This window comes from Equus asinus, chromosome 6 (assembly GCF_041296235.1).
Source record: "Equus asinus isolate D_3611 breed Donkey chromosome 6, EquAss-T2T_v2, whole genome shotgun sequence".
NCBI lineage: Eukaryota > Metazoa > Chordata > Mammalia > Perissodactyla > Equidae > Equus > Equus asinus.
The window spans coordinates 49,032,065-49,055,638 of record NC_091795.1 but is presented as its reverse complement, the minus strand read 5'-3'; the positions used below and the strand labels follow the sequence as shown (position 1 = coordinate 49,055,638).

At 36.5% G+C, this 23,574-nt stretch overlaps 1 long non-coding RNA gene across 2 annotated transcripts; it reads right to left on the bottom strand.

Annotated features, from left to right (window-relative positions):
* Window positions 1-3,897: 3,897 nt before the first annotated feature.
* On the bottom strand, window positions 3,898-22,940 carry LOC139045596 (uncharacterized). 2 transcript variants are annotated; one of them, XR_011504286.1, is made up of 6 exons: window positions 22,809-22,940; window positions 21,539-21,667; window positions 21,309-21,425; window positions 14,571-14,756; window positions 6,516-6,824; window positions 3,898-5,483 (listed from the first exon to the last, which is right to left on the bottom strand). It is a non-coding gene; the product is annotated as an uncharacterized lncRNA (long non-coding RNA). The 2 variants fall into 2 exon arrangements; XR_011504285.1 differs by having other exon boundaries at window positions 3,898-6,824.
* Between the last annotated feature and the right edge of the window lie 634 nt (window positions 22,941-23,574).

Genomic DNA, 23,574 nt, shown 5'->3' with positions numbered 1-23,574 from the left:
CCCAAGATCACACAGGTAGTACATGACAGAACCAGGATCTGAATTGAGGCTATCTGACTCTGAAAACCCACACGGAGGAAAAACTTCTCCCTTCTGCTTCTGGATGTTGATTTGCTAGGCCTTCCCACTAAAAATAAAAAGGAGTAGGAATGGTCAGATCTGTATCAGGAACAAGTAATCTGAAGTCCTCTAGAAGTACTGTCTTCTTTATAAAAATCTCCAGGAGACAGGAGACTACTATGGCAAGACAAAACTCTTTATGGAATTGATTCAAGAGCAAGAAAAGGTACTGAGAACAAGGAAAAGAAAGAATGAGCACTAATAGGAGAGTATCATATAAAGGTAAAAAGAAAAGGATTTAATAGTAGGAATTATAGTTAAAAAATAAGTTGTGACCAAATGTTGATGGCCTCACTGAAGAGTTCCACAAACATTTAGACAGTTGCCTGGACCAATCTTTTGCTGTTTTTTTTAACAGTATGTGGGAGAAAGGTGAATTAGCCAAGTCCATGAAAGATAAGTGTTAGCATCATTTTAAAAGACAAGAAAGAGACTGTTTACAAAGGGGAGGTTGTTTGCATCACTAACTCATAGTAATGCAGGTTTTTAAAAAATTGAGGTAAAATTTACACAACATAAATGACCATTAACTTTCTAAAAATGTATAATTCACTTGCATTTAGTACATTCACTATGTTGAGCAATCATCACCTCTATCCAGTTCCAAGACATTTTCACCACCTCAAAAGGCAAACTTGTACCCATAGTAATGCAGTTTTGCAGAAATATTGTTTTAAAAAAACTGGCAAAAGGGGCTGGCCCCATGGCCGAGTGGTTAAATTCGCGTGCTCCGCTGCAGGCGGCCCAGTGTTTCATTAGTTCGAATCCTGGGTGCGGACATGGCACTGCTCATCAGACCACGCTGAGGCAGCGTCCCACATGCCACAACTAGAAGAACCCACAACGAAGAATACACAACTATGTACCGGGGGGCTTTAGGGAGAAAAAGGAAAAAAATAAAATCTTAAAAAAAAAAAAAAAAACTGGCAAAAGAAAAGAAAGACAAAAGTTCCAGTGGTAAGGCAAGAAGTGAGAAGTAGTTAACTGATGAATTTAAGAGAAACAAAATATTTTAAAAATCTTATTTAACAAATATTTTGCTGAAACATTATAATGGATAATGTATTATGCTGAGTGTTGGATGCCGTGGTGGTGTGGGGAGGATGTGGAAGATAGCAAAAATGAATACCATCTGGTTTTAGTCTTCAAAAGAGCTTGCAGTCTAATGAAGAATTCAGCCATGTAATCAAATGGTACAAGGTAAGTGAAAGAAAAGGGACTAGAGAGAGGGTTAAGATATCAGAAGAAGGTGATAGGAAGACTATTTGTTTTGTTTAGATAAAGAAAAGTCTTATACCTGGACCAATGATGATTTTCTCTTTAAGACTATGAAGAGCTGGGCCTGCCTGGTGGCCTAGTGGTTAAGTTTGGCATGCTCCACTTTGGCGGCCTGGGTTTGGTTCCCAGGCACAGACCTACACCACACGTCTGTCAGTGGCCATGCTGTGGTGGTGGCTCATATACAAAAGAGGGAGATTAGCAGTGGATGTTAGCTCAGGGTGAATCTTCTGTAGGAAAACAAAAAGAGACTTCACAGTCTCGTCAGACTATGAAGAGCTGAAAAGTGCCAGGTAAACTGCTAAAATAGGTGAAGATGTTACATGGGCACCTGAACTGAATTCCCACTCTCCAGGAAAAAATGAGGAAAGAAGGGAGCTAATTAAGGCTTCGTGTGACTATAGATCTTTCTGGCGTATGGTTTGTAGACCCTGTCTCAAGAGAGTGCAAGCCAAATCCAAGAAGCTTAGGGAGAAGCTATGCCAAAGGGGTGTTGTTATGAAATTATAGCTATAATGGCATCATTTGGCCATAAAAGGAATGTGAGCATTTAAAACAAAGAATGAAGAAGATAAGCAAGTCTGGATGCCAACAAAATAAAAAATGGGACATAAAGAGGAATATAGTAGCACTGAAGATATGAAGTATAGAATGGGCATATGCTCTGAAAGGGAAGAAAATGGAACAATTGGAGACCAAGCTTCAAATTCCACCATCTAAGATGAAATAGTAAATCATGCTAAGGAAAGGTGACTTGTAAATACAGAAGAGAAATATCTTTCCAGAAGATATGATGAAGGATCATCAATGGAATATAAAGATTGAGGACCTGAAAAGTATGATAGGAAATTATGAAAGAACTCTTACAGATGTATACTCATAAAATAATAAATAATAAATCTGAGTATTAAAACAATCTTTAAGAGGCTACAGGAAATAAAAGAATAAATATAATAAATACAAATAGTTTACATTAAATATAAAACAGAAATATCTTACAAAATATTTTAACAAAACGGTTCTACAATAAAAAGGTTCAGGATGGGACAGCAATTACTATTACATAGGTTATAACTAAATATTTTTGGAGTCAGCCAAGATTAGGGGAAAGGAAGAGGTGAATTATAGTTTCAAAGAAAAAACTTATGGGCCTTAATAAAAGGAAGAGAGAAAGATGAAGAACAAATTACCATCTTGAAAATAAAAGACTTGGACAGCAGAAACATGAAGAACTACAGATATGTAAAAAGTCAGGAGAACTGGATATACACGGATAAAATATATTAGAAAGAGGTGAGTAAAGTAAATAAAGGATCAGCAAAGAAATCCAAGAGAAATCCACTGCATTTATGAGAAATGGAATTTTTCTGTTTTCATGATGGATGAACAATTATATGTAGGTATAAAATATAAGAATTTTGAAAATAAAACACAAGAATCAAACAAGTTAATGAGGGTGAAATTACTTGAAAAATTACAAATCAACACATAAATAAAAGGTTTTATGGGCCCGGCCCTGTGGCGGCCCAGGGTTTCGCTAGTTCAGATCCTGGGCACGGACATGGCATCACTCATGAGGCCATGTTGGTGCAGCGTCCCACATGCCACAACTAGAGGGACCCACAACTGAAATATACAACTGTGTACTGGGAGAATTTGGGGAGAAAAAGCAATTAAAAAAAAACCAAGGTTTTATTTCACTGCAACATAGCAGCTGTGGGATTTCATATTCAGTCCAGACAAGGAGGGAAGAAGCATTTAGCAGATCTCTGCTCAGTTACCATAAAACACAGTGACAATTAAGAGAAAGTGTATTGAAGACTGTGCTTCTCAATGACTACCATCTCTCTACTCTTCAGTACTGGCTGGACAAAACCTCTGGAAAACCTCCTTGTTGTACAGAATCTTCAACTGGTATGTTTTAAGTTGAGATATAATTCACCATACCATAATATTCATCCCTTTAAAGTATATAATTCAGTGGTTTTTAGTATACTCACAAAGTTGTGCAACCATCACCACCATCTAATTGCAAACATGTTCATCACTCCAAAAAGAAACCCCATATCCCAGTCACTCTCATTTCCCAGTTCCCTCAGCTGCTGGCAACCGAGAATCTACTTTCTGTCTCTATGGATTTGCCTATTTTGGAAGTTTCATATAAATGGAATCATACAATATGTGGTCTTTTGTGTCTGGCTTCTTTCAGTTAACAATGTTTTCAAGGTTCATCCATGTTGTAGAATGTGTCAGTACTTCATTCCTTTTTATGGCTGAATAATATTCCATTGGACAGATATACCACATTTTGTTTATCTACTCACAGTTGATGGACATTTCCAATTACTATTTTTATTGTCTTTAACTTTTTCAAGTTTGTTGATATTAGAAATTATTTTTTACATCCAAGTAGATACATTTAAAGTATGTAATGTGAGATTCTTAAGATTAATTTTAGGGTAAAGAATCTGTCACAAAATTAGCAAACATCACAAAAGGTACAGAAATGAATAAAGTGGTTTTATATATATTATATTGTATCTAATATACAAATATGCAATTATTTAATATTTGTTACAATATTATATTTTATAGATATGGACATTTATACATATATATATATATATATCCACTTTAACATATATAAAATGAAGCCTGTCTTGAGACCAGTCATCTAACTGTCCCCATTCAGGTGTACATTTTCCATTGAGTGGCTACTCTTTGCTCCCCTCCTGGCCACCCCCCCCAAAAAAAAACAAGGCCATGACTTCTCAATGCCTCACATGAAACAATCTCTCAAGTGAATTCTTCACCTCATTGGATTAAAACTTGTATGTCCCATCTGCAGAGTTAGTGTTGATCTTTCTCATATAGTTGCATCAGCTTTAACAAACATTTGAACACCATAGTACAACACAAACTCACATGAACCTTGACCACTTTTGAAAGCTGACTACAGCACAATGCTTGAAAGAAGGGAACTGGATATTAATTGCTTGCTAAATCTATAGTTTAAGTTATTGTACCTTTCTCATTTTTCTCTTTTTCCTAATTTTCTTCACTGAAACTAGACATAGGCTGAGAAATTAAAAGAGATAGATAGATAATAGCTAAATGGAGACATTTCCCAATTTAAAAAATGCCCTGCGAGTGGTTCTAATTTGGTTGAAGGAGATTGGGTAAGTTCAAATTTCCATGGTAACTCTAACATCATTTATTCATTGAACAAACATTTGTAGAGGAACTACTATGTGCCAGGTACTCTTAAGGGTCCAAATATGGAACAGATATAGCTTTTGACTTCATGAGGCTGATTATCTAGTGAGGAAGTTAAGATATGAACATAAGTATCTACAATACGGAGTAGAAAGTGATAACTACTACAAGAGAGATGCAGATAAGTTGCTACAGGAGTTCAGAAAAAAAGATAGGCTGCCTGCAGTTGAAAGAGACCAAGAAAAGCTGGTAACAGAATCCTGGCCTTAAATTTTAAGAATAGGTAGGATCTGAACAGGTTCAGATTCAGAATAGGAAGCAAGAACCAGCGGAACAAAAGCACAGAGCCAGAACATTTCTGGGCATGTGAAGAATGAGCAGGAAGTTTGGAAGGCTGTGGTAAAAGGTGTAACGGGCCACAAGAATGGGAAGCTGGGTTGGGTCAGATGATATGGGACCTATATTCCAGGAGGAGTTTGTTTTTTCTCTTGCGGAAAACAGAGAGCTATTAAGGTTTGCAGCAGGAAAGTAATGTGAGAAGTAATGGGATTAATCTGTGTCAAGAGTTGAGGGAAGAGGTCAGGCGAGCGTCAGAAGGAGGGGCATGGAGCAAAGAAACATGAAAACAGAATTGAATGTTTCATATTCCTGCTATTAATTTGAATTCCACAAAACTAAATTCCATTAAGTTAATGTAGAAACAAGCCTTTGATTGGTCACAATACTAGTCAACTGTACACAGAAAATTACCCCAGCTCTCGACCAAGAAGGAATCTATATCAACAGCCTCTAAGAGTCCTCTCAAGGTGAATATTTCTCTTTCAAATCTTAACCCATCCTTAGGATTCTTCAGGGAGAGTTTTCACAATCTAGAGGTTAAGAAATACAGAACTTTAGTCACAGAACTCTGGGCCAATTTGCCCCACCTCCAATTTTCCCAGCAGGGATATTGAGCCCCATAGGAACTGACTTGTCGGGGGAAACATGGCTGTTTAGAACTCAATTCTCCTGATCTCTGTCTGGACCTGCTAACTCGCATTCCACTGTGGATACTCTGGTTGGCCAGAACTGAGGTATCAAAATAAAGTGGCTCTTTAAGTTTGCTTGGGCTTAAAAAGTTCGTTTCAAATAAAAAGCAATCAAGAAAAAACAAATGGCTCCACCAGAAAATTGGAAATCAGCTAGATATTGTTACCTGGTTGGAATACTAACATATTGACACATCACACACCTTGCTCATTAAGTATCATAAAACACTGAGTTAAAGGCAGTGTAGCAACTACTTGAGTCTTTCTGGAAAATCCTGTTTACTTAGGGGAATTCCTTAGGTCTTACAGAGACTTGCTACAAACTCCCAAACATTTTTTGCGGAGAATAACAAATGTGTTTTTAATAGAATTCAGTTTGGGATTTCAGGAAGTAACTGAAAATCTGCATCCTACAGGCATTGCAGAAATGAAGGAAAAGGGCATCAATCTCTCAAAATTCTGACAGGAAAGGAGGGGCCACTTCCAAAGTTCTTTTTCCTTTGCAGGCTGCTTGCTGGTGCCAAAGAACAGCTCAACAGCAATGTTGTTTCATTTTATAGGGAGGTTTTGAGAGAGGGAAAAAAATTAGGAATGTGTGCTGTAATTTTTTAAACCTCATGTCCCAAAGCCTATAATAATCTTGCTGCTTTTTATTTTTAAAAAGGAAACCAAATGTTTCAGATTTGATCTTTGAGTCTACCACGTTCACTGCAGGCACATTACCTTAACCTTATCACAAGAAGCAACATGTTTCTTTAAATGCTGCCAAGACAAAAAAAAAAGTCATAGATTCCCTTAAAGACTCAGTGTTCTTCTATGTGTAATTTATGTTACACAGAGTAACACCATAGCTACAAAATACCATTTCTCTACCTTTGCTGGAGGGTTTATCCTCTCCCTCCACTAGGTCAGGGCGCCCAGGAAGTCTCATGTGAGCTCCAAGAACAGTTCTCTCAGCTGCCAAATGGGGTTTACAATCTCCTTGCCTGATGTAAGCAGCTGCCACCAATCCTCCAAGCCATGTCACCACTGCTCATCAAAGGCACTGTCACCGTTGTTGCAGCCGCTGATGTGTACGAGGAGGCCTGCAAGGCCCAAAGTCCAACTTCAAGGGCATCAGAGGTGTTGAGGGTCCTGTCACCAACAATATTCATTCCATAGGCAAGCTGCACTCTCCGTGTCCTAAGAAGATTAGCAAAAAACAGTTTCTTTAGCTGTTACTGGTCTTATATTATAGCTGCCCTGGGGTCACAGCGCTCAGGGACAGACTAGTTAGGTGTTCAATAGCCATTTGTTAAAGGAATGAATGTGTCTGCCAGGTTGAGCTTCACACAATTTGAGTGGCAGACACCATGATGTACTCAGACATGTTCAACTCCATCTGCTGCCCTTGATGCAACCTCTGTACATGAGTTCCTTCTTCCACTGGGATTAGTTCTTTCCTGGAGACAACTTGAGTTGTCTTTGAACAGAATTCCAAAAGGCCCGCCCCCACCAGACCCCAAGCATGCCCAGATATGCCTGATTCCTGGAGAGGATAAAACTTAGGTTCGAGCATTACCACATACTATCTTTCTCTATCGTAGAAAAAGGAAATACAGAACTGACATATAAACAATTCAGGTTTTTGTTTTTTCACTTGATTCTCAATAGGAGTTATAATTGGCGGCCTGTGGTCAAATCCGGCCAGATGATTTTTTTTTTTTTAAGATTGGCACCTGAGCTAACATCTGTTGCCAATCTTCTTCCCTTTTTTTCTTCTCCCCAAAGTCCCCCAGTACATAGTTGTGGGTCCTTCTTGTTGTGCTATGTGGGATGCCGCCTCAGCACAGCCTGACAAGCGGTGCCATGTCCACGCCCAGGATATGAACCTGCGAAACCCTGGGCTTCCCCAGTGGAGTGTGCAAACTTAACCACTTGACCACGGGCCGGGCCCCAGATGATACTTTTTAAAGCCCACGTGAGTAAAAAATATATTTTTAAAAATTATAATACATCTAGATCAGTGGTTCTCATACATGAGTGTGCATCAGAATCAAGCTTGTTAAAACTGGAGAGCTTGTTAAAACTCAGTACTAGGCTCCACCCCCAGAGGTTCTGATTCAGCAGGTCTTGATTGGGGCCTGATAATTTGAATTTCTCTCTAGTTCCTGAGGTGTGTCTGGTCTAGCAATGCTCTGAGAACCACTGTTTACGAGTTCTGTAGTTTTCCCACACCCCACCACCAGACCCCACTGTATTTTATCTGGCCTGCTCTACTCGTTTGTATTACCTGCTCTGTGAGTCTCAGTATTTCAGGCGAAACCCCTTTTTCAGCCTGACTCACGGAGATGATTGTGTTCCTCACGTTGTTTCACTTATAATACTTGATTTATCTATAATCTCACAACAAAATGTTCAGTAAATGGTACTTCTATTACTCAGGTTCTTATTTTTTATTGCGACTACTACTGACACCTGATTGTTCTTGAGAACAAACCCCCCCGCCTCAAGATCACAGATTTGCTTGAGGTCAGCTCAATCCAGAAGTGGGAAATGAGAAAGGCCAGAATGCTTATAACAAATAAGAAAACATTTTAATTTTTGTCTTTATGTTTCATCATGTTGCTTTTAGAAATAAATGGTTATTTTTCAAGCATATATATATCTGAATTTTTAATCTTTAACTTGGTCAAAGACCAAATACTGCCTGAACATCAAATATTGATTATATTCATAGCTATAGGCATAGTAATAAGTGAGGGCAAGTTAAAGCTGTCATAAAGGATAAATATTTATTACTTTTTTTTAGCTTTTTATCTAAGTATAAACAGAATTTATCTGTTTTATCTAATAGATAAACAGAACAGTACATACATCTTAAGTGTATGCAGCTCATTGAATTTTCACAAACTGAACACATGAATCTAGCACCCAGAGCAAGACCCAGACATCATCAGCTCCCAGAAATCCCCTTCTTGCTCTTTTCACAATTTTAACCCCGAGAGTAATCACTATCCTGACTTCTAACATCATAGATTTGTTTTGCCTGTTTTTGTAATTTATACACATGGACACATTGTGTCTGGCTTCATTCACATTGTTGTGGATAGTTGTAGTTTGTTCCTTCTCACTGCTGTACAGTCTTCCCTTGTGTGATCATACTACAATTTATCCATTCTGCTCTTGATGGGCGTTTGGGTTGTTTGCATTTTGAGGCTATTAGAAAAAGTGGTGCTACAAACACTCTCATATATGTCTTTGGCTGCACATATATATGCATTTCTGTTAAGTATATACCTAGGCGTAGAATGGCTGGGTCATAGGGTATGTGTATGTCAGGCCTTAGGAGATAATGCCAAACAGTTTTCCAAAGTGGTTGTACCAATTTATGCTCCCACTATAAGTATATGAAAGAGCCAATTTCTCCACATTCTGACCAACACTTCAGATTTCGCTTATCACTTTAAAGAAAGATAGCCCTGCCTAAATTTAAGTCATCAGTGTCTTCATTGATTTTCATACATCTTGAGTTCACTGCACAACTTTTGTCACTTTCAAGCAATCAAGGCATGAATCTTTAACAAATGATTGGGCTTCACAACCAAAGTGTAAATAGATACCTTCAATTAGTGAATTTGCTATCTAAGTAAACTTCCTTCCTGCCATATATTATCTACTGTTTGTTTATAAGCCACAAAGTACATTTTTTATGGGAAGATATGATTATTCACTGTGTGTGTGGCTGTAATCTAAAGGTGTAACTAACAGTACTTTGAATTTGGTCACTAACAGCTGTTGGTTGTAACTCTGTCCACAGGGAAGAATGTTGGTGTTTTCTGGCCAAAGGCTGACTCTAATGATCAGGAACGTGCAAACCCTCTTACTTTGCTGTAAGCTTATCCTTCAAGAATACTGAGACAAAGCACATCTTTTGTGGTGCCATCAAGGTGTAGCTAGGGAGCCAGTCTCAGGTCCCTGGAACCTTCTTTTTTTCCCAAGGCTGATTTTCTCCCCAGAATCTCTGGTAACCAAGTGTTACAAATAAATGTTTTATTTAACTGTTTAATTGAGCAGGAAATGGCCTTAGCAGAATCAAAGTCTTTTGTATTTCACTATAGTTAATGATTATTTCTCTCCCTTGCTGCTTACCTCCTTTCAGTGATTTCTGGTTTTGATACTTTGAATCTTAAATTCTGTTGGTTCACTTGGGTAATTACAATATTTACACTTTTTTCCTCTTAATATTTAATGGCTTGACCATGTAACTTCTTCCATATTTGTCACTTCTAACCAGAAGCTGGATAAGTGGGAAGTCATTGTTTTGGATGATTTTATTTTTTAAAAGAATAACAACTTTGTTTTTATTTTTTTTTAAGATCCATGCTCATTTAGAAAATTCAAGCAATTAAGAAAAGCACAACAATAAGGCAAAAAAATTACCCTCTCTTATCATCAGAAAATAACCATTGCTAACACTAGGTGAATATTATTCCAGACATCTCTCTATGACTATGTATAGATAAAAGGTTAGTCAAACAGAAAGATAAACAGATAATGTTATTAAAATTAGATCATACAACAGCTACTGGTTAATAAAAAATTGTTAATTTTAATTTAGTGAAAGAAGAGGAAACTGAATGATATGGAATAGCTGAACTTCAGATAAAGTTCTCATCACATTTCAGGCATACTTTGCGATTGCGATAATGTGTGCTTGGACTTGTCTCAGTCCTGATCTCTAACTTTTGGCCAAACCTAGAGGAATTTCTTGATTGCATGTCCAGGAATATTAGTCTCCTCAATCTCTAATAGTTCATCTTATTGTAACATGTGTGTTTTTGTCAGTAGCCTGTTGTTCTTTCTGGAAAAAAGATAAAATGGAAAGCAAGAAACAAAAAAGGGAAAGAAGAAAAGGAAGGAAGGAAGGAAGGAAGGAAGGAAGGAAAGTGTCTATTTCAATATCTATATTTCAGTTTGTCATTTCAGTGGTCCTCTTAATTAAAGTGTCATGTAACTTGTAGATGATGCTCACTGAGTATTATAGAGAGACCTAGTATTTTGTTAAATAGGTCTGGCCTTCCTACTTCATTATGTAATAGTCCAAAGGACCATTATGGTATGGTCACATCAGAGTTCATAGTGCCCTGCTTGATCCATATCTTCTCACTAATGAAGTAGGTTTCACTAAGAGTCTAGTCTTGTTATTTTATACAGCTGGTTATTACTATGAAGCTTCTTTTTTTATCTACAAAATTCTAATGAGATTATCTTTAGATTATCAACACAAAACCCCAGAGCAGTGGTAACTAACAAAAAAGACCCATACAAAATGACATAAAAATGTTGATGGATTGTTTGTTGTATGCTCTGCACAATGCCACAGACCATGACCTTGTAGAATGTCTGGGTAATACACCAAGCAGCACCAGGGAAACTCAACACTCAGTGTTTGTATTAACAACATAGAGCACAATATTATCAATTGCATCTCATTAACTAGACTGTAAAGAAACTAAGAATGCTATAATTGAAAATATTTAAGAAGTAAGATAAATAAGAAAGGCTAGCATGACCCAGGAAAATGGGAGGAAAGGAACTAACATTTCTTGAGCTTCTATTTTTATGCTAAATAGGTTGTTTATATCCCTTTAATTTTCAAACAACTTTGTGGAATTGGTGTTGTTTGTATTTTTATGTTACAGATGAGTAAACAAGGCTCAGTGGGGTTGATGTGACAGGCTAGAATTTGAATCTAGATCTGTCTGACTCCAGCACTTTTTCTTCTGAGCTGTTCTCCTTTCTTGCACATTGTTGTTCCAAGAAAATTTCAAGCCATACACTAAATGAAGCTTGGTGCCAGGGTGGTATGTGCAGCCTGCCACATGGCTACCCCATTTGATTATTCCTTAGAGCATCAGACTCAATTATTTCAGTAAGGTTGTCGATGTTCTTTTGGAGTCACACCTAACACTAAATGGATTTGGTTACTGCCTGTCCTTGTCACCTGATGCTGTCAGGGGAAATGGAAGAACAGCTGCTGGAAAGACTTACTTACTAATTCCTTTGAATAGTTTGTGACATTATCTAAACTTTAGATTCTAAAGGGATTTGTTGATACTGCAGTTGTTTTTTTCCTTAATGTATCAAAATATACCTGGAGACAAGAGAATAGGATTTTTAGAAAAATATTGCGTTGGTCTTATGTAGACTTCTCAAATAATGTATATGAAATTTAATCTCAAGTTATGAATACTTGCATGATGGTTCACAGCATTAAGAGATGGAGTTCTATTTGAAAGGTCATGTGTACAGTTGAGCAACTTGATATCAGGTGATGTTATTAAGGAGATTACATTGTAGACCTTGTGATACTAAAAGTTTTTTTTTTAATCATGAGCTGCTTAAATGTAAAAATTGATTGTCTATTTGATCTTTTCATACTTCTTACAATTTTAATACCACGGAAAGTCAAGTTAAAAATTCATTCACTGCTTTTCATTCTTTGTGAATCTCTAAAAAAATTCTTAGGTAGAAATCACATAACAATGTAAAGAACATAGGTAGTCTTGAGTAAAGTGTAATAAGCCACTTGATGCAGGGACAACTGCACATCATGTTCTGAAAAAAAAATTGATTTCTCTAATCTATAGTCACAATACATTGTATGTGTGATGTATGAATGGTGGGGGTACAGAGGGATGGTGGAGAGAGGGAGTTATTTCTCCTTTTATTTATAACTGGAGAAACTGAGATTGAGAAGTAGTGATCTGTTGAAGTCATAATGCTCTCAGATGCATAACACTTTCATCTGCATTCACTTTCTCTCTAAGCAGAACACCTATACTTCATTGATTCTGATTAAGGAGGCAGTGCCCTCTTCCTTGTTTCTAAACTGCTCTCATCTGAAAGCTTCAGTAGCTGTGCAGTTCTCTCCTCTTGTTCCCTGGCCTTCTTTTATGCTGGCCTGTGGTTGGCACTTCATTCCTTTTTTGGTTAATTTAATAAAATACTTAATTTACTAAAATTACTAAAATTGAGATAAGACTCAGAATAGAACCACCTTAATATTGCTTCCATCAAAGCAACTGGATACCATTCTATGAATGATTATGTTCTTCCATCGTTATACTTTTCAGACTTCTTTCAATGTTGACATGAAACGAAGTAGTCAGACCAAGGCACACAGGATTCAGACTCACCCTGGAAAGCTGAGAGTCTCTCTCAAATACTGAAGTGAATCATTAAGTTGCAATTGCTTTAGAAAAAAAATAAAAGAAACAAAGAAAGGAAAAGAAAGCAGCTTACATCCTAAAGAGAAATTAATTTACAATCACATTTTTCCAAGTATAGTCCTTCCAGTTTTTCTTCCCTTTGAGAAATTTTCTGTATGATTCTTTCCTTTTGGCTCCACAGCCTGCACAACACAGAGAAAAACCCTCTGATTATAGAAACTTTCCATGTGGTGAGATTTTTAGGTTCCCCTTTCCCCTAACCACCCCCACTTCCTGCACAAATAGTTTCACCATCTGTCTGTAACACTGCCTGAAATTCCATCATTAAATATATTCCTTCATGTTAAATATGTACCCACTTATTTTAAAAATCATAATCACTTCATTGAATACTCCCATAAACCTAATGCAACTATTTATATTGTTTTAACTATCTCTGATATTTCCAATGCTTCTGCAGATATTTTTAAGTACACAGACAGCATGTGAAAGTATGTTTGGTTCTGGTGGTTCATTTGACGTTGTTTAATATGTCCACATAACAATACAAGGCACATATTTATCACATTATTTTTATTGTTAATGTGCTCTACTTTGAGAATTTACAAAGACTAAGGAATTTCAATAGTTTCAAGTTTTGTTTTCATAAATATTTCTGCCTTAAACGTTACTGTACACATTGGCTTGATTCAGACTTTTTAAGATTATTTTCCTAAATAACCTTAGATTTCCCAAAGTAGAAATCCTGAGTAAAGAATGGCAATACTTTAATATCTCATTTCATATTTCTAATGTGGTTAAATCTACTCCATTGAAAGACTGTATCAGATTGCAACGCTATCAGCAACATATGAATACCAGTCTTTCTACACTGTTGGGTGATTACTATCATTTTTTAATTAAAAAATATACACATAGTATTTATATGTATAGTTAGAATTCATAACTGTTTATTTTAAATTTATTTTTTCATTAAACAAGGTAATGATTTTTCAACCGTTGTTTTACTATAGCCCTTTCATCTGGAAAGTGTAGAGTCTGGATATTGATGTTTTAGCTCCGCATTAAGATCATACAGCAAGGAAGTGACAGAATTAAGATTTGAATTTAGGTTTGTCTGACCTCAAATCATTCCACCATAAGGAGGAGAGATTGGGCTAGAGGTTTGTGGGGTAGCTGGCCATAAATATAAAAATGTATATTTTATAAATTAAATAGTTTTTAATATTTGTTAGCTTCATTGTAAAACATATAGTATACATATAGAAAAGTATATATATGTAATTATAAAATGAGCTCTGGTTATGAAATAGAACATTGCTAATATGTTAAAAGCTCTTTGTGGGTCCCAAACTCTGTTCCAGAAATAACCTACTCTCCTATCTTTTGTGATTTTTTTCCTTTGCTTTTCTTTAAAACTTTATCCTTTATGTATGCCTTCCTAAATTACATATTGGTTGGGTTTTATCTATTTCAAACATCATGCAAATGGGACCACTTTGTATTCTTTATGACTTTCTTCTTTTGCTCAAAATTATGTTTATAAGACTCATCTATATTAATACATATAGCTGTAGTTTGTTGATTTTTATTTCCATATAGTTGCAATAGTTTTATATACTGTGTAATAAATTACCACAAATTTAGTGGCTTAAAACATCACACATTTATTATCTCATGGTTTCCACAGGTCAAGAGTCCAGGTGTGACTTACCTGGGTTCTCTGCTCAGGTCTTACAAAGCTGCCGTCAAGGTGTCAGCTGGGCCACATTGTCATCTGGAGGCTTAACTGGGGAAGGATCTGCATCCAAGCTCGCTCAGGTTGTTGGCAGAATTCATTTTCTTGCAGCTTGAGAACTCATGGCAGCTTGCTTCTTCGAGGCCAGGAGGAGAGAGGGGTCTGCTTAGATATATAGATACAGACATAGATATATGTGGGTATGTGTGTATATGTATGTATGTATATACACATACACATGTAAACATAAATATATGGAGACACACACACATGCAATCATGAGGGTGATATCCCATCATCTTTGCCATGTAACATAACCTATTCAAGAGAGTAACATCTCATGGCATTTGTCATATTCTATTTGTTAGAAGCAAATCATAAGTTCTGCCTGCATTGAAGGAGAAATTATAGTGTAACAGCAGTGGTAGAGACCATGGGGGCCAACTTAGAATTTTGCTTACCACAATAGTAATTTAGTATTTATTATGTGTATAGGCCACAATTTATTCATCCAGTTTACCAGTGACGGACATTTAGATTGTTTCTAGTTTGGGACTGTAATGGTTAATTTTATGTATTAATTTGGCTGGGCCATGGTGCCTAGATATTTGGATGTTTCTGTGTGGGTATTTTTGGATGAGATTTAAATTTAAATCAGCAGACTTTGAGAAAAGCAGATTGCCCTCCATTATGTGGGTAGATCTCATCCAATCAGTTGAAAGCCTGAGTAGAACAAAAGGCTGACCTCCTCTGTGCAAGAGGGAATTCTGTCAGCAAATTGCCTTCGTGCTTCATATGCAACATTGGTTCGTCCTGGTTTGCCAGCAGACTGCCTTTGGGCTCAAACTGCAGCTCTTTCCGGAGTCTCTGCCTGCTGGCCTCTCCCAACAGATTGTGGACTTGCCAAGCCTCCACAAGGTATGAGCCAAATCCTTAAAATAAATCTCTTTCTCTCTATATATGCATCCTATTGGTTCTGTTTCTCTGGAGAACCTTGACTAACACAAGAGCTACTATTACAATTTTGCCACAAAAGTTCTCCTGTATATCTCTGGATGAACATGAGGAAGAGTAACAGGAGTATATACCAAAGAGTGGAATTCCTGGGTTGTAAAGTATGCCTCTATTCATCTTTACGAGGTAGTGCCAAACTATATTTCAAAGTTTCGGTGCCCATTTATAATCTCACCAGCACAGCTGAGTTCTCATTAATACAAATGCTCATCAACCCATGGTATTGTCTATTTTTAAATTTTTGTCAATCTGATGGGTATAAAATGGTATCTTATTGCTTTTGCATTTCCTTGATAACTAGTTAGGTTGAACATGTTTTCATGTGCTAATTGGCCGTTTAGTTTCTTCTTTTGTGGAATGTTTGGTCAAATCTCTTGTCCACTTGTCTACTGAATATTTTGTTATTTTCTTACTGATTTGTAGTAGGTATTAGATCTTAGTAACACATGCTACAAATAGCTTCTAGTTTTAGCTAGTCTTTGCACTCTCTTTATGATGTCTTTTGATGATAAGTTCTTAATTTTTACCTTTTCCTTTGTGTTTGATTTTTTGTACTTTGTTTAAGAAATCCTTCTGTACTCTGTCACCACAAAGATATTTTACTGTATTATCTTTCAAAGCCTTTAATTTTGCCTCTTTTTGATCTTTATTTCTCCCACAAATTAATTTTGATTATAGTGAGGGACAGAGAGCCAATGTAATTTTTTTCCCCCATATGGATGTCTTTATCCAGTATCATTTATTGAAAAATCCATTCTTTTCCCATCACCCACAATGCCACTTCTGTCATGTATCTATTATCTATATATGACTGTGTCTATTTCTGGGCTTTAATTCTGCTGCATTGATCTATTTGTCTATCCAGCACCAATAATTCACGATCTTAAGAACTAATGATTTATAATGTCTTGAAGTCTGTAGGGCAAGTCTCCTAAACTTATTTGCCCTCTTCAAGAGCGACTTAGCTATTTTTTTCTTTGTATTTCCATATAAATTTTAGAATATGACTATGAAGTTCCACTTTAAAAAATCTATTGGAGATTTGATTGAGATTGCATTGATTCTGTAGATTAAATTGGGGACAATAGTTATCTTTACAATATAGAGTTTTCTAGTCTATTTCTTCTTAAAAATTTTGCATATGTTTTGTTAGATTAATACCTAGATATCTCATGCTTTTAAAAATATACATGTGGGATATATATATATATATTTTATTAACTGGTGCTGCTATATAAAAATGTAATAAATTTTTGTATATTGAGTTGGTATTTGGCAACTTCTGCTAACTTCACATTCATTAAAAATTTATTGGTGTTCAATTAGCTGGGAAAACATTTTATTGGTGACCATTTTGAATTTTTTAACTTCAACAACAATATCATTTGAGAACAATGATAGTATTTTCCCCTTTCCAGTTCTTATTCTTTTTATATTTTGTTCTTGCTTTTATTCAATGACTAGTACGTGCAATATGATGTTGCAGGGGTGGAAGGCAAATCCTCTACCCTCTGGGTCCTTCTGGCTGGGCTATGAATTAAATTCATATGAGACAGAATAACAGGAAAAATCAAACAAAGCTCTATAACATGTATACATGGGAGACACTCAGGAAAACTGAGCAACTTGCCAAAACGGTGTAGGCTCTCATCTTAAATACCACCTTCAGCTAGAGACAAAGGAGGATGTTGGGGTGGGGAGAGTCAGTTATGGGAGATTCCTAGAAAAGCACAGTAAACAAGAGTCAGATTATTATGCAGATTTAAGGGCTTGCCTTCCATGTTGACAAGTTTCTAGAGATAATGTCATCCCCCCTTCTTCCTGGTACAGAGAGGGAGATACCTTTGCAGATGGAGGTTTCCCTTACAAATGTAAATGTTATCTTACAAAGGGTAAATTCTACTTTTCAGAACTTCCCCCATGTCTACAGTTTTTAAAAATAACCAGCCCAAAATAATCCTCATGTCAAAGAGACACATTTTGGGGTGGCCAATTCTGATCCCCCACAATGTTAAATAGAAGTGGGCATCGTTATCTTGTTCTCAATCTTAGAGAAAATAACCATTAAATATAATGTTTTCTTGAGTTTTAATTACTTTTAAATTAGGCTGAGAAAGCTTCTTCTACTCCTAGTTATCTAGGGGTTTTTATTACTAATGAATGTGAAATTTTATCAAACATCTTTTCTGCAACTATTGAGATAATCATATAAATTTTCTCCTTCGATCTGTTAATCTCGTGAATTGCACTAACTGATTTTCTAGTATTAAACCAATCTTGAATTATTAGGATAAATCTCATTTGGTCAAAATATATTATTTTTTCTACCCATTGCTCTGTATGTTTTGGTAATATTTTATTCCTGGCACACACTTTGAAGCTTATCTTCTATTTCTGTAAGCATAGCAAAAATTTTAATTTTATAGTTTGTGTCTAAAATATATGTGAGCATATTCCTGGAAACACTGATTTCTGCTGTTTATCACTCATGGTATCTTTTTTTTTAATTTTATTTTTATTTTTATTTTTTTAATTTTTTTTAAACATTTTATTTTTTCCTTTTTCTCTCCAAAGCGCCCCCCCCCGGTACATAGTTGTATATTCTTCGTTGTGGGTCCTTCTAGTTGTGGTATGTGGGACGCTGCCTCAGCGTGGTTTGATGAGCAGTGCCATGTCTGCACCCAGGATTTGAACCAATGAAACACTGGGCCGCCTGCAGCGGAGTGCACGAACTTAACCACTTGGCCACGGGGCCAGCCCCTCATGGTATCTTTTTTTCTTTTTAAAGATTTTATTTTTTTCCTTTTTCTCCCCAAAGACCCCCAGTACATAGTTGTATATTCTTCCTTGTGGATCCCTCTAGTTGTGGCATGTGGGACGCTGCCTCAGCGTGGTTTGATGAGCAGTGCCATGTCCGCGCCCAGGATTCGAACCAATGAAACACTGGGCCGCCTGCAGCAGAGAGTGCAAACTTAACCACTCGGTCATGGGGCCAGCCCTCATGGTATCTTTTTTTACTTGTGTGTTTTGTCATTTTTTTCCCCGTGAGCTGTTCATCTTACTTAAAGTTTTACTTTTTTGGAACTCTTTGAAGTCTGAGATGAGGGTAGGATGCTCCAGATTGAATTTGCGTTTGTTTCTGACCAGTTTTATGGAGGCGCTACAAGTCTGAGATACTGTAATTTAAATTCTCATTTTGAGGTTTTGGGTAACACACAGTTCCTGTGAATTTGTGCTACAAACCTGTGTGAGGACCATCTTGTGGTTCCAAATTCTTAGCAACGTTTTTACCTCCTCTCCTCCATGCTGAGAGTGAAGGCTATTTATTTTCTTTGTAGACCCCCAGGGACAGGAAAGGGGTGAGTTTATTTCTAGGTCATACTTACACTGAGTATTTAAAACTTTGATGTCTCAGCTTTATTGAGGTAGTGGAGGAGCTACCTTTATTGAGGTAGGGATTAAACTACTTTCTTTGGAGGGCCCTGGTCTTTGTCTCCTGCTCCATGGGTCCTTTGAGTCCATGATAACCAAAGTTCAAATTCATACAATTTAGCCAGTGCACTGAGAAAGAAAGCTGATTAAAATGCTACACTTACTTCTTTGGGTTTCCTCCCTCTTTTAGTCTTTGATCTGAGAATTCCTTACTTTCTTATAATTCACTGATGCTTAAATATTCTCAAATACATAATCTAGAATTGTTTTTATTGTCTTATTAAAGAAGGACAAACCAGGTGCCTAGCCTGCCATATTATGTGAAATAACTATATTAAATATTTAATATATTCCCAGCCTATAGTTTCTGTGTTATCTTAATTTTGTCATTATTGTCTATAAACATGCTTTTTCAATGCAAATATCCTTGAGAGAGACAACATATTTAACAGTGAGCTTATTGTGTAAAATAGGTTTTCAGATGTTTTCTTTCTGTGAGAACTCTGACTAGGGGTCTGAGATGATGAGAGAAGTATATGTATTTTTTATGACAAAAGAGATAAGAAAAGAGAAATAATTTTGAAGAATTAGATGTTATTAAAGAAAAACAGACTGGGAGACTGCATTGCCTCTGGCCACTAGGTAGTTAGGACACACAGGGAGACATCAGAACGGGTGAAAGATATGCTTAAAACTCCAAAAGATAGAAAGGCACTAAAAGAAATTTCTATTACCTGACAAATTTGCCAAGGTTTAGTTATACAACTGTAATTAGAAGAACCTACCATATAATTCCTCAGAAACTAAAAACTCTAACTCAGAGGGAAAGTTCATTTGAACTCAAGGACTTTTTAAACAATTGCATGTATTTTACTCACAGCTCTGGCAAAATAAACTGGAAAGATATAATTTTATTTTAATCTGTAAATAGAGAGAGTTTTACTTCTTCCTTTCCAATTTTTATTCTTTTTTTTCTTGCCTTATTGCAATGGCTAGGACCTCCATTACAATGTTGAATAGCAGTTGAGAAAGTGGGCCTCCAATCCTTGTTCCCAATTTTAGGGGGAAAGTATTCATGTGTGAGCATTAAATGTGATATTAGCTATAGGTTTTTGTAGGTGCCTTTTATGAAATTGAGAAGTTCCTTCTTATTCCTAGTTTGTTAAGGGTGTTTTTATAAATGGATGATGAATTTTGACAAATGTTTTCTCTGCATGTATGGAAATGGTCTTGTCTTTTTTTCTCCTTTATTTTGTTAATGTGGTTATAGTGATTGATTTTTGAGTGTTAAACCAACCTTGCCTTCTTGGGCTATATCCTTCTTCGTCATGGTATATTATTCCTGTTATATATTGTTGAAGTCAACTAATCAATCTTTCAAGGATGTTTGGATCTATGTTCATGAGAAATATTGGTAGACAATTTTCTTTTCTTGTAATGTCTTTGTCAAGTTGTAAGATTAGGATTATGATGGCCTCACAAACAAGCAGGAAAGTATTCCCTTTTCTCTATTTTTTGTAAGAGTTTTTATAAGATTAGTGTTATTTCCCTCATGATTGTTTGGTAGGATTCACCAATGAAACCATTTGGATCTACAGTTTTCTGTTTTGGAAAGTTTTTCACAATATATTAAATTTTTTTTTTTTGAGGAAGATTAGCCCTGAGCTAACTGCTGCCAATCCTCCTCTTTTTGCTGAGGAAGACTGTCCCTGAGCTAACATCCGTGCCTCTCTTCCTCTACTCTATATGTGGGACGCCTACCACAGCATGGTGTGCCAAGTGGTGCCACATCTGCACCCAGGATCCAAACCGGCAAACTCTGGGTCACCGAAGTGGAATGTGTGCACTTAACTGCTGCGCCACCAGGCTGGCTCTATTTAATTTATTTAATATTAGTATTTTCTGTTTAATCTGTGTTGACTTTGGTAACTTGCATTTTTCAAGAAATTTATCCATTTTATCTAAGTTGTCAGATTTTTTGGTATTCATTTTTCATAATATTCTCTTATCCTTTTAATGTCTGTAGGATGTGTAGTGATAATCTCTCTTTTATTTCTGATATTGATAGTTTATGTTGTATCTTTTTCTTTATCAATGTTAGAATTTATCAATTTTCTTGATATCTTCAGATCAGCTTTTGGCTTTCTTAGATTTCTCTACTGTTTTTCTCTTTTTAAGTCTTTTTCAAGGTTTTTGACTGAGAATACAGTTTCTTCACTCATGAATCAAATATATCAGTAATGTAAATAACTGAGAAGAAGATCTCACCTCTCCTGTCCAGTTTCATGGAAGTAGGTAGTCTTAGATCAGATTCCTTGGAAGAAGAATCTGAGACAGGGATTTGGGTGAATGTGGGTTACTGAGGGAGCACTCTTTGGGAAAAACCTGTAAGAGAGGAAAAGGAGAAGCAAAAAGAGCTGCCGAGCAAGGATGAGGTAAAGTCTAATCTTGGCCCAATCTACAGAGGAGAGGGTTCTGGATATAAACAGCACACAGACCTGTCATCCTTTGTGGCAAGACGGCTGGACTTTTATACCATCATGTTATTTGGCCATTGGTTGTGGGTCATCTATGGAGGGGGCATGATTTCCTGAGTGAGTTGGCTCTCATTGGTTGATGGCAATTCCCTGGAGAAAAGGGTTAGCTGCAAGTCATTACCAGCCACCACTCACAGGATCTCTCCACTTACAGTGGGTAGGTGTTTCAAGTAAGTAAAGGGGATCTGGGCAGGGTGCCATAGTATCAACTGCAACTATGCTAGTAAACACGGAGTTCTAGGCAAATAAAATAGTATTTGCAAGTGGGGAAAGTGCTTTGAATATTTAATCACACAGCTTTTAACCAATAAAATGTTTCTGATAGTGTTTAAAGAACTATTCCAATAGTAGTCCTTGCTCAGAGGAATAATATCCTCATATATACGTAAGGCTTCAAGTAAGAAAGAAATATAATACAAAGTTTATGTATTAGTTAAGACTGGCTAAACTATTGTAAAATTTAGATGCCCAAATATAATGGCTCTAAAGAAGTTTATTTCCCTCTCAACAGTCCAGGTTGATGTGGGGAGTGGAGAAACTAGAGGAGAAGGTTCTCCTTTACACAGTCATTCAGGAACCTGAGCTGATTACAGCTCTGTACTCTTCTACAGGTGGCTTCCAAGAATGCCATAAGCATTGTCATCCAGCTGACTGGATGTATCAGTTAGCTATTGCTGCATAACAAACTTAGCAGTATAAAACAACAATTTAATATTTATCATATCATAGTTTCTGTGGGTCAGGAATTTGGAAGTGGCTTAGCTGAACAGTTCTGGTTCAGTCTTTCACAAGTTTGCAGTTAGATGTTTGTTGTAGCTAAAGTCATTTGAAGGCTTAACGAGGGCTGAAGTATTTACTTCCAGTGTGGCTGGTTGTGGGCAGGTGGCCTTAGTTCTCTGCCACACAGACCTCTCTATAGAATTGTTTGAATGTCCTGACAACATGGCAGCTGGCTTCCCTCAGAGAAACTGATCTAAAAGGGTAAGAGAAAAGTTGCAATATCTTTTATGACCTAGACTTGGAAATCACAGTCTATCATATCTCCAATATCTTATTAGTTACATACGTCAGCCATATTCAATAGAGGAGGGCATTACACAGGGACATAAATACCAGGAGTCAAGCATTGTTGCGATCCATCTTGGAGCCAGGCTACCATCGTGGAGGAGCATGTGTGGGAGGTTTTCATAGGGCAAGACTACTCAAATTACATTCAAGTAAACTTACCCACCTGACCACGTCTAATAGCAGGAGGAGCAAGGACATGCCGTATAGCTGGCCAGCCATGTGTCTTTTATTGGAGTGGAAGAAGGAGGCAGGGCAGTGTTTAGATGCACATCTGGCAAACTCTGCTACAACTGGGAAAGAAAATATTCAAGAGATGAGAAACTAAAATAAAAACAACAAAAGTTGATCTTAGTGAGCAAATTTCCAACTATCTGTATCCATGCCAATGTAATGTTTAAAAATTTTTTTCTGATATCATGAAATTGTTCTTGCCAGCAGCATCTCACAGGCCAAAGCTTTGAAATTCCAATAGGTTGTTTGAAAAGCCAACATCCTAGTCTTGGCTTTAACAAATGTTTTCAATTTATTTTATGTAACTGACATTTAAAAACTAGTGCAAAAAAATACTAATGTCCATTAGCAAAACCCAAGACACATATACAACAGGGAGAATATAATTTGTCTGCACACTCACTACCTAGAAAACTAATAACTTAAGAGCAAAATATCCTACCCTTTCCTTGAGAATCTCCCTTGGAGAAATGTTTCCTAGGCACTGATTGAGATCACAGACTAGACAATTCTCATTGCATTTCCTGTAAAGATAATAAAACCTCAGATAGAAGATTAAATATTCAATCAAAAGGTATTTTCAATTAGTTTTGCTTAATGAAGAAAAGATACTTCTTAGTTGTAACATGAACCTCAAATGGGGGAAATTTTTGTTTCTAATTTCTCCCAAACATTCTGTGGGTTTTGAGTTATATTCT